We start from the raw sequence: 12,111 nt of genomic DNA on the forward strand, positions 1-12,111 counted from the left end.
TTGTGGGAACGCAGTGCTTGGGGGCCTGCCTGCAGATTCAATTTATAAACTACAGCACATCCGAAACATTGCCTCAAGGATTCTTGACAGAAACAAAAAAGGCTTCCCGCATCACCCCCATCCTTGATCACCATTGGCTACCTGTTCTTTAAAGAATTGACATTAACATTCTCCTCCTTGCCTGATAAAACATAAAGGGTGTCTAACCCATTTACCTGTCAGACCTACTCTCCCCCATGAACCTCCACGGCCCTTACATTCAAGCCACGCTAAACTCCTCCATGCCCCCAGGACCAGGCTCCACACAATGGGGGACTGTGCCTTTTCCTCACAAGCACCATGCCTGTGGAACTCCCTCCCTGATAACCTCAGGGCTGTTCAGACTGTTGTGGCCATAAGATTCATCAGCTGGCCTACCCTTCTCCTAGACTTTGATTGTTGCTTTCATGATATGGTTAGATATACATATGAGAGCCAAAAACAGAAAAATAGTTTAAAAAAACAAATAAACAATTTCTCTCTTTTTTATTTAATTTTATGCAATTTGAGATTATTCTTGTATAATGAAAAGCGCTTTACAAATAAATTATTGTTATCATTATTATTAACTAAGGGATCCATTTATTAAACAATGACAGACAGACAGACAGACAGACAGACAGACAGACAGACAGACAGACAGACAGACAGACAGACAGACAGACAGACAGACAGACAGACAGACAGACAGACAGACAGACAGACAGACAGACAGACAGACAGACAGACAGACAGACAGACAGACAGACAGACGTTGATTCATTTATACTTTCAAAGTGACACAGTAGTTTCCAGAAGAACTGGAAATGTGATGTTATAAAATGTGATGACCCACCTGTGTCGTGAATTTACTTGGCTGGTTAAATAGATAAATACAAGTGTCTGCATTCAAGACCTCCTCACACAAGGCCTATAGTTCCACCCCATTGTCATGACTAGAGTGTTCAGACTGGTTTGACTAGGGAACATAGGAGTGAATACAGTGGGCCTACCGTATAGTTCAGAGGGCCTATAGTTCAATAGTTCAACCCTTTCTAGAGGTGTGTAGGCCTATACCTGAGGTTGATCCAAGGAAAGGGTAGATGGGTTTTAATTGAGGACATTGAGGTAATCAAAAGGCTTTATATTTTTAAATGTATCTTTATTTTAGATTTTAAGACTATTTTAAGATTGAAACAGCACTGGTAGCTACAGTTGAAGTCGGAAGTTTACATACACCTTAGCCAAATACATTTAAACTCAGTTTTTCACAATTTCTGACATTTATCCTAGTAAAAATTACCTGTTTTAGGTCAGTTAGGATCACCACTTTATTTTAAGAATGTGAAATGTCAGAATAATAGTAGAGAGAATGATTTATTTCAGCTTTTATTTCTTTCATCACATTCCCAGTGGGTCAGAAGTTTACATACAATTAGTATTTGGTAGCATTGCCTTTAAATTGTTTAACTTGGGTCAAACGTTTCAGGTAGCCTTCCACAATAAGTTGGATGAATTTTGGCCCATTCCTCCTGACAGAGCTGGTGTAACTGAGTCAGGTTTGTAGGCCTCCTTGCTCGCACACACTTTCAGTTCTGGTCACAAATTTTCTATAGGATTTCTGGTCAGGGCTTTGTAATGGCCACTCCAATACCATGAATTTGTTGTCCTTAAGCCATTTTGCCATAACTTTGGAATTATGCTTAGGGTCATTGTCCATTTGGAAGACCCATTTGCGACCAAGCTTTAACTTCCTGACTGATGTCTTGAGATGTTGCTTCAATATGTCTACATACTTTTCCTCCGCATGATGCCATCTATTTCGTGAAGTGCACCAGTCCCTCCTGCAGCAAAGCACCCCCACAACATGATGCTGCCACCCACGTGCTTCATGGTTGGGATGGTGTTCTTCGGCTTGCAAGCCTCCCCCTTTTTCCTCCAAACATAACAACGGTCATTATGGCCAAACAGTTCTATTTTTCGATATAGGACTTGTTTTACTGTGGATATAGAATCTTTTGTATCCGTTTCCTCCAGAATCTTCACAAGGTCCTTTGCTGTTGTTCTAGGATTGATTTGCACTTTTCTCACCAAAGTACGTTCATCTCTAGGAGACAGAACGCGTCTCCTTCCTAAGCGGTATGATGGCTGCGTGGTCCCATGGTGTTACAATTTTTTCCGATTGCTTACACACTAAAATGTAACTTTTCCCACAATTAGCAAAACCTTACACTCAAGGAGCAAAACACAAGGCTAGATTTGCACAACTGTAAGCACATTGTCAGCTTCACACTATTTGCAAAACATTCCACAGTGATTTGCAAAAGACTAAACACACTTGTATACATCAGACACAGAAGTATATCATGATGTCACTTCCTTGCAATTCCAAAGCACTGACTGTCAAATTTCCACACCTATGAGCCAATCTGTTAAACACAGGCATCAGGTGCACAAACACATGATTGCTAAATTGTAGACACACCAATCAGGTTTAAGCACTATAAAAATGCAGCAGGTAGGTTCACCTGCCTTCAACCAAAATGGAAGGAGTCAGAAGAAGAGTGAGGGTGAGAGGAGGAGTACACAGAGGAGGAGGAGGAGAAGGAGGTAGAGGAAGAGGAAGAGGAAGAGGCAGAGGCAGAGGCCGAGGCCGAGCCAGAGGTCGAGGAAGACCTGAAGCAGGAGGAGAACGTGCACAAAGAAGAGGAGGACCAAACTTATCAAATGACATTCGTGCAACACTAGTGGACCATGTTGTGAACCACGGATTGACGCTGAGGGAGGCTGGACTGAGAGTTCAGCCAAATCTTAGCAGATATACAGTGGCATCTTTCATAAGGACTTTTCGACAGGAAAACAGGTAAAAGATCTGTCTGCAGTTACAGTAATCAGCCGCTTATTGTGTGCACCATACAGTAAGTAACATGTATTATTCTCTACATAGGATTGAGGGTCGGGAACGACAAGGAGGAAGGGGGCCCATATTCACGCAAGAACAAGAGAGAGAGATAATTAACATGGTTTTGGCCAATAATGCTATCAGGCTCAGAGAACTACAAGCCAACATTATCGGTGACCATGCCATCTTCAATAATGTCCATCAGGTCTCTCAGTCAACACTGGCACGCATCCTGAAAAGACATCAGGTTCAAATGAAACAACTTTATCGAGTGCCTTTTGAGCAGAATTCAGAGAGGGTCAAACGGCTGCGGCATGAGTATGTGGAGGTTTGTATTGTTTACTTTAGCACTGTGATGTTGCATACTGCACACAACTTTTTTACATTGACTGTATACTAGACCTATCCTGAACTACACAATCTTGTCTTTCACTGTATTTCAGGGAGTTTTGCAGATGGATGCTGAGGAAATCCTGCATGAATTCATACACTGCTCAAAAAAATAAAGGGAACACTTAAACAACACAATGTAACTCCAAGTCAATCACACTTCTGTGAAATCAAACTGTCCACTTAGGAAGCAACACTGATTGACAATAAATTTCACATGCTGTTGTGCAAATGGAATAGACAACAGGTGGAAATTATAGGCAATTAGCAAGACACCCCCAATAAAGGAGTGGTTCTGCAGGTGGGGACCACAGACCACTTCTCAGTTCCTATGCTTCCTGGCTGATGTTTTGGTCACTTTTGAATGCTGGCGGTGATTTCACTCTAGTGGTAGCATGAGACGGAGTCTACAACCCACACAAGAGGCTCAGGTAGTGCAGCTCATCCAGGATGGCACATCAATGCGAGCTGTGGCAAGAAGGTTTGCTGTGTCTGTCAGCGTAGTGTCCAGAGCATGGAGGCGCTACCAGGAGACAGGCCAGTACATCAGGAGACGTGGAGGAGGCCATAGGAGGGCAACAACTCAGCAGCAGGACCGCTACCTCCGCCTTTGTGAAAGGAGGAGCAGGAGAAGCACTGCCAGAGCCCTGCTAATTGACCTCCAGCAGGCCACAAATGTGCATGTGTCTGCTCAAACGGTCAGAAACAGACTCCATGAGGGTGGTATGAGGGCCCGACGTCCACAGGTGGGGGTTGTGCTTACAGCCCAACACCGTGCAGGACGTTTGGCATTTGCCAGAGAACACCAAGATTGGCAAATTCGCCACTGGCGCCCTGTGCTCTTCACAGATGAAAGCAGGTTCACACTGAGCACGTGACAGACGTGACAGAGTCTGGAGACGCCGTGGAGAACATTCTGCTGCCTGCAACATCCTCCAGCATGACCGGTTTGGCGGTGGGTCAGTCATGGTGTGGGGTGGCATTTCTTTGAGGGGCCACACAGCCCTCCATGTGCTCGCCAGAGGTAGCCTGACTGCCATTAGGTACCGAGATGAGATCCTCAGACCGCTTGTGAGACCATATGCTGGTGCGGTTGGCCCTGGGTTCCTCCTAATGCAAGACAATGCTAGACCTCATGTGGCTGGAGTGTGTCAGCAGTTCCTGCAAGAGGAAGGCATTGATGCTATGGACTGGCCCGCCCATTCCCCAGACCTTTATCCAATTGAGCACATCTGGGACATCATATCTCGCTCCATCCACCAACGCCACATTGCACCACAGACTGTCCAGGAGTTGGCGGATGCTGTAGTCCAGGTCTGGGAGGAGATCCCTCAGGAGACCATCCGCCACCTTATCAGGAGCATGCCCAGGCGTTGTAGGGAGGTCATACAGGCACGTGGAGGCCACACACACTACTGAGCCTCATTTTGACTTGTTTTAAGGACATTACATCAAAGTTGGATCAGCCTGTAGTGTGGTTTTCCACTTTAATTTTGAGTGTGACTCCAAATCCAGACCTCCATGGGTTGATAAATTGGATTTCCATTGATTATTTGTGTGATTTTGTTGTCAGCACATTCAACTATGTAAAGAAAAAAGTATTTAATAAGATTATTTCTTTCATTCAGATCTAGGATGTGTTGTTTAAGTGTTCCCTTTATTTTTTTGAGCAGTATATATATTGATGAGGCAGGGTTCAACCTCACAAAAGCAAGAAGGAGAGGCAGAAATATCATTGGCCACAGGGCTATAATCAATGTCCCAGGGCAACGTGGGGGTAACATCACCCTATGCTCTGCCATTTCACAGCATGGGGTTCTCCTCCGTCATGCCAAAATGGGCCCTTATAACACACCTCACATTCTCGCATTTTTGGACCGATTGCACCACATCGTCACAACAGGTAATGAAATGCACCAGATGCAATACACTGTCATCTGGGACAATGTGTCATTCCACCGCTCTGCTTTGGTCCAGAACTGGTTTCAACACCATCCACAGTTGACAGTACTATACCTTCCACCATACTCTCCGTTTCTAAACCCTATCGAATAGTTTTTCTCTGCATGGCGGTGGAAGGCTTACGATCTCCAGCCCCAGGCTCAGGTACCCCTCATTCAGGCCATGGAGGACGCCTGTGACCAAGTCGACGCCGCAGCTGTGCAAGAATGGATTCGACATTCAAGACGGTTCTTCCCGCGTTGTCTTGCTTATGAGGATATTGCTTGTGATGTTGATGAAATTCTCTGGCCAGATCCAGCTAGGCGAAGAGATAATGTATAGTATGTTTACTGTAGTATTTTCTGTACTATATTGTCCGTTTTTTTCAGATTTTTTTGTTGTTATTTACTGTAATTGTAACCTGTACTGGATACACTATTTTACATTTGTTTGTTGAGCTAAGTGTTATGCACACTACGGTAGTAGCATGAAAACTGGGACATGTTTTGTTGTGATTCTCCATGTTGAACGATTTGGGTATATGGAGAGAAATAAATGATATTTTCCTCAGTCTGCAGCATTGGTCTTGTGTAGTGTTTGTATAGTTGCACTTTCTCTGTACTTCATTTACAGTACTCTAATCACTGACAATTAGACTTGCTAAAAGTGTTTTAGGTTAGCAACAGCAGTGTCTAACTGGTTCAAAAAGATTGAAGTCATATGAAATGTGTGTGTTTCGTATGGTAACAAAATATTGTTTTTATGAAGTCGTGTATAGTTTTGACAAAAGTGTTCAATTTTGCAAATAATCTGAAGTGTTGTGCTACTTTGGTGTAGGGTTGTGCTAATTGTGTGTAGTGTTTTGACAAACCGGGCCCTGTTTTCAAAATTGTGCTTAACAATTGAGAAAAACTAATACTTGCTTACTATTGAACGTGGTACCTTCAGGCGTTTGGAAATTGCTCCCAAGGATGAACCAGACTTGTGGAGGTCTAGAATTTTTTTTCTGAGGTCTTGGCTAATTTCTTTTGATTTTTCCCATGATGTCAAGCAGAGAGGCACTGAGCTTGATTGTAGGCCTTGAAATACATCCACAGGTACACCTCCAATTGACTCAAATGATGTCAATTAGCCTATCAGAAGCTTCTAAAGCCATGACATCATTTTCTGGAATTTTCTAAACTGTTTAAAGGCACAGTCAACTTAGTGTAAACTTCTGACCCACTGGAATTGTTATACAGTTAATTATAAGTGAAATAATCTGTCTGTAAACAATTGTTAGAAAAATTACTTGTGTCATGCGCTAAGTAGATGTCCTAACCGACTTGCCAAAACTATAGTTAACAAGAAATGTGTGGAGTGGTTGAAAAACGAGTTTTAATGACTCCAACCTAAGTGTACGTAAACTTCCGACTTCAACTGTATATATGCACATACTTCATCTGTATGTATTCTATATCATATGTACTGTATTAGTTCTGCCATTAACAGCCTGAAAGTAGTTGTTGAAAGGACTATCAAGACATCTCCATGAGCTATCAGGTGTAATTATTCTACCAGCTCACGTTCGTTGCATATATTTTACACATAGTGCGTATTTGACTCTTTATGTAGGTCTACATTGCTTTATTTGACAGCATTATTTGAAAGGATTTGATGGTTAGTTTGAGTTGGATAAAACACAACGAAGTATAAAGTGACCAGTTGCACATAAAAGGACAACGTGCTTCTTTGGAGCATAACATGAAGAAAATGCGTGCAAAAATGAAGAAGACCCTCCCACAGCTGAGAGTCTTATGGTAATATGTCTTAAAATATACACCTCCTTGGTGTGTTGTGGTTATTCAGGGCACACCACATGTTATTTCCCCCCAGAAAACATGAAAGCTAAAATTAAACTGTTTAGGTTACACTTTAATTAAAGGCGCTCCATGGTCAATCCAACGTGTGCATTGGCAGTACAGCATTTATGGTGATAAGGCCTCGGCAGAAGTCAGGGCCTTCATACTACTTGCGCTTCATTGGGCAGTTGGTGTTTATACAGTACCTCCCGCCTCCGCCCCCACCTACCATCAACCAATCATGTCAATGCGGAGCTATATGGAGCACTCTGCATTGTTACAAAATTTGGGAGGCACACAGCTATGCGCTACAGAGCTAAATTTGGCCTCTGCGTGCCCCAGGAAGCTCTGAAATTGCATCACACCATCCATACAGAGTCTCCGACCAAATTTCGGATCAAGCAGGTGTTGGCTCTCATAAATTAAGACAGTATCTATGAGGCTTCAGTTCTGAGGATCCAGGGGCTGTAACTTAGCCCGGATGACACGACCACTCTGTGATGGAGCTTTCTGAAAAGGAGATAGAGACGGTACTGCCATTAATAACAAATGAAAAGAAGTGATGAATAAAACTGATGCAATCAACGGTCAATATTTCGTTTTTTAAATTTGGGGTATGACGGTCTACTACAAATCAGTCTGACTTTGACTCTCAGAAAGAAGTGGTTTGAAGTGATTGAAATGCATCAGAACGGTATTGGGAAGTTCAGAATCAGAATCAGGCAATCATTTTGCATGATCTTCTGTGTGAAAAGTGCATCATCATTGGTAATTTACTTTTCCCCCATTCTACCAGATGTTACTGACATTCTATGAACCAAGCGCAATTTTATTTATTTTATTTCCGTTTCTCTGGCAAACCCATTTTCAAATCAGGTGACCCAAATCGAATCAAATCAAATTGTATTTGTCACGTGCCGAATACAACAGGTGTAGACCTTACAGTGAAATGCTTATTTACAAGCCCTTAACCAACAATGTAGTTTTAAGAAAATGCCCCACCCAAAAAAGAAGAGATAAGAATAACAAATAATTAAAGAGCAGCAATAAATAACAATAGCTGGGCTATATACAGGGGGTACCGGTACAGAGCCAATGTCAATGTGCTGGGGCACCAGTGTCGATGTAATTGAGGTAATATGTACATATAGGTAGAGTTATTAAAGTGACTATGCATAGATAATAATAGAGAGTAGCAGCAGCGTTCAAGAGGGGGAGGGGGGGGGCAATGGAAATAGTCTGGGTAGCCATTTGATTAGCTGTTCAGGAGTCCTATGGCTTGGGGGTAGAAGCTATATAGGAGCCTCTTGGACCTAGCGCTCCGGTACCGCTTGCCTGGTATAGAGGTCCTGGATGGCAGGAAGCTTGGCCCCGGTGATGTACTGGGCCATACACACTACCCTCTGTTGTGCCTTGCAGTCGGAGGCCGAGCAGTTGCCATACCAGGCAGTGATGCAAACCGTCAGGATGCTCTCGATGGTGCAGCTGTAAAACCTTTTGAGGATCTGAGGACTCATGCCAAATCCTTTCAGTCTCATGAGGGGGAATAGGTTTTATTGTGCCCTCTTCACGACTGTCTTAGTGTGTTTGGATCATGTTAGTTTGTTGATGTTGTGGACACCAAGGAACTTGAAGCTCTCAACCTTCTCCACTACAGCCCCGTCGATGAGAAAGGGGGCGTGCTCGGTCCTCCTTTTCCTGTAGTCCACAATCATCTCCTTTGTCTTGATCACGTTGAGGGAGGGGTTGTTGTCCTGGCACCACACGTTCAGGTCTCGGACCTCCTCCCTATAGGCTGTCTCGTTGTTGTCGGTGATCAGGCCTACTACTGTTATGTCATCAGCAAACTTAATGATGGTGTTGGAATCGTGCCTGGCCATGCAGTCATGAGTGAACAGGGAGTGCAGGAGGGGGCTCAGCACGCACCCCTGAGGGGCCCCCGTGTTGAGGATCAGTGTGGCGGAAGTGTTGTTACCTACCCTTACCACCTGGGGGCGGCCTGTCAGGAAGTGCAGGATCCAGTTGCAGAGGGAGGTGTTTAGTCCCAGGGACCTTAGCTTAGTGATGAGCTTTGAGAGCACTATGATGTTGAACGCTGACCTGTAGTCAATTAATAGAATTCTTACATAGGTGTTCCTTTTATCCAGGTGTGAAAGGGCAGTGTGGAGTGCAATAGAGGTTGCATCATCTGTGGATCTGTTGGTGCGGTATGCAAATTGGAGTGGGTCTAGGGTTTCTGGGATAATGGTGTTGATGTGAGCCATGACCAGCCTTTCAAAGCATTTCATGGCTACAGATGTGAGTGCTACGGGTCAGTAGTCATTTAGGCAGATTATGTTAGTGTTTTTGGCCACAGGGACTATGGTGGTCTCCTTGCAATACGTTGGTATTACAGACTCATACAGGGACAGGTTGAAAATGTCAGTGAAGACACTTGCCAGTTGGTTAGCGCAGGCTCGGAGTACATGTCCTGGTAATCCGTATAGCCCAGCGGCCTTGTGAATGTTGACCTGTTTTAAGGTCTTACACACATTGGCTGCGGAGAGCGTGATCACACAGTCATCTGGAACAGCTGATGCTCTCATGCATGTTTCAGTGTTACTTGCCTCGAAGCGAGGATAGAAGTTAATTAGCTCCTCTGGTAGGCTCGTGTCACTGGGCAGCTCTCGGCTGTGCTTCCCTTTGTAGTCTGTGATAGTTTGCAAGCCCTGCCACATCCGACGAGTGTCGGAGCCGATGTAGTATGATTCGATTTTAGTCCTGTATTGATGCTTTCCCTGTCTGATGGTTCGTCGGAGGGCACAGCGGGATTTCTTATAAGCTTCCAGGTTAGAGTCCCGCTCCTTGAAAGCGGCAGCTCTACCCTTTAGCTCAGCACGAATGTTGCCATGGCTTCTGGTTGGGGTATGTACGTACAGTCACTGTGAGGACAACGTCCTCGATGCCGTCCTCGATATTGATAAAGCCAGTGACTGATGTGGTGTACTCCTCAATGCCATCGGAAGAATCCCGGAACATTTTCCAATCTGTGCTAGCAAAAAAATCCTGCATCTGCTTCATCTGACCACTTTTTTATAGACCAAGTCACTGGTGCTTCCTGCTTTAATTTTAGCTTGTAAGCAGGAATCAGGAGGATAGAATTATTGTCAGATTTGCCAAATGGAAGGCGAGGGAGAGCTTTGCACTCGTCTCTGTGTGTGGAGTAAAGGTGGTCTAGAATTTGTTTTCATCTGGTTGCACATTTAACATACTGATAGAAATTAGGTAGAACTGATTTAAGTTTCCCTGCATTAAAATCCCCGGCAACTAGGAGCGCCGCCTATGGATGAGAGTTTTCCTGTTTGCTTATGGCGGCATACAGCTCGTTGAGCGTGGTTTCAGTGCCAGCTACGAAAAATAAATTTAAACTCTTTAAGTAGATAGTGTGGTTTGCAGTTTATCATGAGATTCTCTACCTCAAGCGAGCAAAACCTTGAGATTTCCTTAGATATCGTGCACCAGCTGTTGTTCATATATATGCATAGGCCCCCGCCCCGTGTCTTACCAGAGACTGCTGTTCTGTCCTGCCGATTTTGTGTATAACCCATCAGCTGTATGTTCTTAATGTCGTTGTTCTGCCACGACTCGGTGAAACATAAGATATTACAGTTTTTAATGTCCTATTGGTAGGATATACGTGCTTTCAGCTCGTCCCATTTATTTTCCAGCGATTGAACATTAGCTAGCAGGACGAAAGGCAAGGGCAGATTAGCCACTCGTTGCCTGATCCTCGCAAGGCACCCTGATCTTTTTCCAAGAAACCTCAGTTACCTTCTCCAGCGAATCACGGGGATCTGGGCCTGGTCGGGTGTCTGTAGTAGTATGTCCCTCCTGTCCGACTCATTAAAGAAGAACTCTTTGTCCTGTTTGATGTGAGCAATCGCAGTTCTGATGTCCAGAAGCTCTTTTCGGCCATAAGAGACGGTAGCAACAACATTATGTACAAAACAAGTTACGAACAACACGAAAAAACAAACAAAATAGCATGGGCGGTCAAGAGCCGATAAGATGGCCACCCTTTCTTGGTGCCATCGTCACGACCCCTAGTTTGGGAAATCCTGCCATATGACCTACAAATGGTATGTACAATGACCTAGAATTGTACTGCGATGGTATATAATGGCACGGGTGGCAATAGCGATGAATGAATGGAATGTATAGGGATGACACACCATTGATTGAAGGTTGTGTATTTGTATAAACATAATGAGCAATAAGTGTTTGTTTGAATGATATGTTTGAATGATAGGCCTGTAAGATATTGAGTAAATAAAGTAATATAAATGCAAACTGAAAGAGGCACATTAAAAGACACTACAGAAAGTACTTTTATTGGATTAAACTATGGGAACCCCAAACAATAACATTTGCTTATGCAATAACTATCATAGCAATCAAATGTGCTTTAATATCTTTGATAATTTTGTGACCAACTTTACTACTATTATTTCAGATCACATACAGGCAATAACATGCACTGTCAACTGTGGGACCTTCTTTAGACAGGTGTGTGCCTTTCCAAATCATGTCCAATCAATTGAATTTACCACAGGTGGACTCCAATCAAGTTGTAGAAACATCTCAAGGATGACCAATAGAAACAGGATGCATCTGAACTCAGTTTTGAGTCTCATAGCAAAGGGTCTGAATACTTATGTAAATAAAGTATTTTTCTGTTATTATTTGTATACATTTTCTAAAATGTCTAAAAACCTGTTTTCGCTTTGTCATTATGGGGTATTGTGTTTAGATTGATGATAATTTTTTTGGTTTAATCCAATTTAGAATAAGGATGTAACGGAACAAAATGGGAAGAGGTCTGAATATTTTCCGAATGCGCTGTAGGTGTGTTGACTGTTATAAAGGCACTGGATTATGAGCTGTCTTGTTTGCGATGTTAACAAATTAAATAGGTAGTGGCATGGTGCATATAGCCATAGAAGCACAGTGACATGTGCCTCAATGCAGTCATATTTGTGG

The sequence above is a fragment of the Salmo salar genome, chromosome ssa20 (assembly GCF_905237065.1).
Source record: "Salmo salar chromosome ssa20, Ssal_v3.1, whole genome shotgun sequence".
Classification (NCBI taxonomy): domain Eukaryota; kingdom Metazoa; phylum Chordata; class Actinopteri; order Salmoniformes; family Salmonidae; genus Salmo; species Salmo salar.